General features: G+C 50.3%; 1 long non-coding RNA gene across 1 annotated transcript; it reads left to right on the top strand.

The window, feature by feature from the left end:
* Window positions 1-2,440, top strand: LOC112078344 (uncharacterized). Its single transcript, XR_002895658.2, has 3 exons — window positions 1-39; window positions 1,185-1,273; window positions 2,364-2,440. It is a non-coding gene; the product is annotated as an uncharacterized lncRNA (long non-coding RNA).
* Window positions 2,441-3,738: the final 1,298 nt, after the last annotated feature.

The raw sequence follows: 3,738 nt of genomic DNA, 5'->3' as shown, positions 1-3,738 counted from the left end.
TCTGTCCAGCGGCCAAAGGGGTTGAAAATCGTACAGAAGGTAAGAGTACCTATTTTGCAAAGAACAATTTAAGCAATGTATGTTCTGTTGTTCATTCATTAATTTATTGCTCAGTCAGACAAGCTAGCTAGTGGGAAAGCATCAAAGACCAAAATAGTAACGTTACTGCACCACTAWGTTACTGTAAATAGCCATTGCTAATGTTACAAGTCCTGCTAGCTATATTTGCTGCTGCAAGAACGAATACAAATTGCTAAACAGCTACAGTAAGTGTAAAATGATCTGGTTATAGCTGGCTAGTTATGCATTACAATGTACTGACTGATGTCTTGAACCTCAAACGAGATCATGCAAGCTGCCTACTGTTAACCTACCTAACTAAATGTTATGCMAAATATTCCCAACGGAAGTKTACTGAACAAAAATATAAACGCAACATACAACAYTTTTACAGTTCATATGAGGAAATCAGTCAATTGAAATAAATGAATTGGGCCCGAATCTATGGATTTCAGATGACTGGGAATGCAGATATGCATCTGTTGGTCACAGATACCTTAAAAGAAATGGGCCTCAGGATCTCGTCACGTTATTTCGGTGCATTCAAATTGCCATCGATAAAATGCAATTGTGTTTGTTGTCCATAGTTTATTCCGGGCCCATACCATAACCCCCACGTCACCATGTGGCACTCTGTTTACAACGTTGACATCAGCAAACCGCTCGCACACATGACTCCATACACGTAGTCTGCGGTTGTGAGGCTGGTTGGACATACTGCCAAATTCTCTAAAATGACGGAGGCGGCTTATGGTAGAGAAATAAACATTCAATTATCTGGCAACAGCTCTGGTGGACATTCTTTTATTCAGCATGCATATTGCACGCTCCCTCAACTTAAGATCTGTGGCATTGTGTTGTGTGACAAAACTGCGCATTTTTAGAGTGGCCTTTTGTTGTCCCCAGCACAAGGTGCACCTGTGTAATTATCATGCGATTTAATCAGCTTCTTGATATGTCACACCTGTCAGGTGGATGGATTATCTTGGCAAAGGATAAATGCTCACTAACAGGGAAGGAAAGAAATTTGTGCACAAAATTTGAGAGCAGTAAGCTTTTTGGGCGTGTAACTGTTTAGCTAAAGTTATTGTTTTTGTGCTAACTGTAAGATCTGGGCTTTGCAGGACAAGCCACTTCACCGGAAAGATGAGTGTAGGATTCATCGGAGCGGGCCAGCTGGCTCACGCGCTGGTGAAAGGGTTCACATCTGCGGGTAAGAAACCGCCAACCGGTTATGATGACCGAGGGGGCCGTGACCCATTTGTTTTTATCTGTCTGGCCAGGGCAGGTCACTCTGGCTGCTCGTGTACACAAGACTGGGCCCTGAAATGTCAACAAACGGTAGCTGTTATCAGTTGCAGTTCCAGTGACTCAAATCTGTGTTGTGCATTGTACCTCATCTCCTCTGTTTAACCCTTTCTTGTCCCCCATCCTCTCTCTCTCTTTACCCTTTCTGTCCGCACCACTCCTCTCTCTCGTCTCTTAACCCTTTCTGTCCCCATCCTCTCTCTCTCTCTTTTAACCCTTTCTGTCCCCATTCCTCTCTCTCTCTTCTTTAACCCTTTCTTGTCCCCCATCATTCTCTCTCTCTCTTTTAACCCTTTCCTGTCCCCCCATCCTCTCTCTCTCTCTTTACCCTATTCTGTCCCCATCCTTCTCTCTCTCTCTTTAACCCTTTCTGTCCCCATCTCTCTCCTCTCTCTCTTTAACCCTGTTCTGTCCCTATCCTCTGCTCTCTCTCTCTTTAACCCTTTCTGTCCCCATCCTCTCTCTCTCCTTTAACCCTTTCTGTCCCCACCTCCTCTCTCTTCTCTTAACCCTTTCTGTCCCATCCTCCATTTCTATTCTTTAACCCCTTTTGTCCCCTCCTCTCTCTCATCGTTTAACCCTTTCTGTCCTCCCATCCTCTCTCTCTCTCTTAACCCTTCTGTCCCCCATCCTCTCTCTCTCTCTCTTTAACCCTTTTCGTCCCCATCCTCTCTCTCTCTCTTTAACCCTTTCTGTCCCCCATCCTCTCTCTCTCTCTTTAACCCTTTCTGTCCCCCATCCTCTCTCTCTCTTTACCTTGCTTCATACCTCTTTCTGTCCCCATCCTCTCTCTCTCTTTAACCCTTTCTTCCCCCATCCTCTCTCTACTCTCTTTTAACCCTTTCGTCCCCCATCCTCTCTCTCTCTCTCTGTCTTTAACCCTTCTGTCCCATCCTCTCTCTCTCTCTTTTAACCTTTCTGTCCCCATGCCTCTCTCTCCTTTAACCCTTTCTGTCCCATCCCCTCTCTCTCTCTCTTCCTCTCTCTCGCCCCAGGTGTAATAGCTACTCAGAGATCATAGCCAGTTCTCCAGATACTGATCTGCCTACTGTTGCTGGCCTGAGGGTAAGGGCAGGATGTGTGTTTGGTTCTGTGTGTGTTTTGGTGGTGTCGAGAGAGGGACAAGGCCTGGAGCAGGCTGACCTGTTGTCTGTCTGAGGATGCGCGGAAGGTTTTGTGTGTGTGTGTTGTGGGTGTGCGTTGTTAAGTTGCCGTGCCTGGAAGGTGTGGAATGTGTTTACGGGCCTGGAAGGTGTGGATTAGAGGTTGACCGATTATGAATATGTTTCAACGCCGATACGGTTATTGGATCGACCCAAAAAGCAGAATACCGATTTATTTAAAAAAATTTTTGCGTGACAACTGAGGGTGGGTGTGTTATTATCGTGGCCTGCGGGGGGGGTTGGGTGTGTTTACGTGGCTGGGGTGTTTTTACTGGGGGGGGTGGGTGTGGTTTACGTGCCTTGTGGTGTTTCGTTGCCTGGGGCCGGTGTGGTGTGTTTTTACGTTGCGTGGGGTGTTTGCCTTCGGGCTCGAGGGTGACGGGTGAGTCGGTGCCTGGGGGTGGGTGTTTTGTAGCGTGGCCTGGGGGGTGTTGGGCTGGCTGTTACGTGGCCCGGGGCGTGTGTGCTGTGCGCCTGTGGGAGGGGTGTTGTGTTTACGTGGCCTGACGGGCAGGGCGCGCCCTGCTCGTTTGCCGTCGGCTTGAGCGCGTGAGAGACTTACACCGGCAGTGGGTCGTTTACGTCTGGAGGCGCTGACGGGTGGGAGAGGTGTTTAACGTCGCGACCTTGGGGGAGGCCTGTCGTTTGCGTGGCCTGGGGGGGTAGGTTGTGTTTACGTGGCCTAGGCTGGGGTGGGTTGTGTTTACGTGGCCTGGGGGGTGGGTGTGGTTTACCGTGGCCTGGGGGCGCGGCCCCCTTGTGTTTGGCCCGTGGAACGGTAGGGGGGGTCAGGATAGGTTGTAATTACACCAGTGAGACGTTTTGGGAGGGGGGGGGGTGTGTTTACGTGGCCTGGGGGGGTGTGTTTGTGGTGGGGGGGTAGGTGTGTTTACACGATGGCCCCCTGGGGGGGCTGGGTGTGTTAACGTGGCCCTGCGCGGCGGAGCTGGGCTAGTGTTTTTGCCAACCGTAAAAGTGGACCAAACATGGGGCACGAAGGCACTAGGTCGACCTCTCTCCGCGTCGGGGCTGGGCGCGGGAGTAGGCGCAATACGTGATGTGCTCTACGTCGCCCTCCGCGAGGGGGGGGTGCCAGAGCTGTGGTTACAAGTGAGCACCCCCAACTGGGGGGGGCATGTGTTTGGTGGGGCATGGAGGGCGGGGTAGGCTTCGGCTCAAATAAACCGACTGTTTACTGTGGAGCCCA

The sequence above is a fragment of the Salvelinus sp. IW2-2015 genome, unplaced genomic scaffold, assembly GCF_002910315.2.
Source record: "Salvelinus sp. IW2-2015 unplaced genomic scaffold, ASM291031v2 Un_scaffold5561, whole genome shotgun sequence".
NCBI classification, from domain to species: Eukaryota; Metazoa; Chordata; class Actinopteri; order Salmoniformes; family Salmonidae; genus Salvelinus; species Salvelinus sp. IW2-2015.
This window is presented reverse-complemented; position numbering and strand designations above follow the sequence as displayed.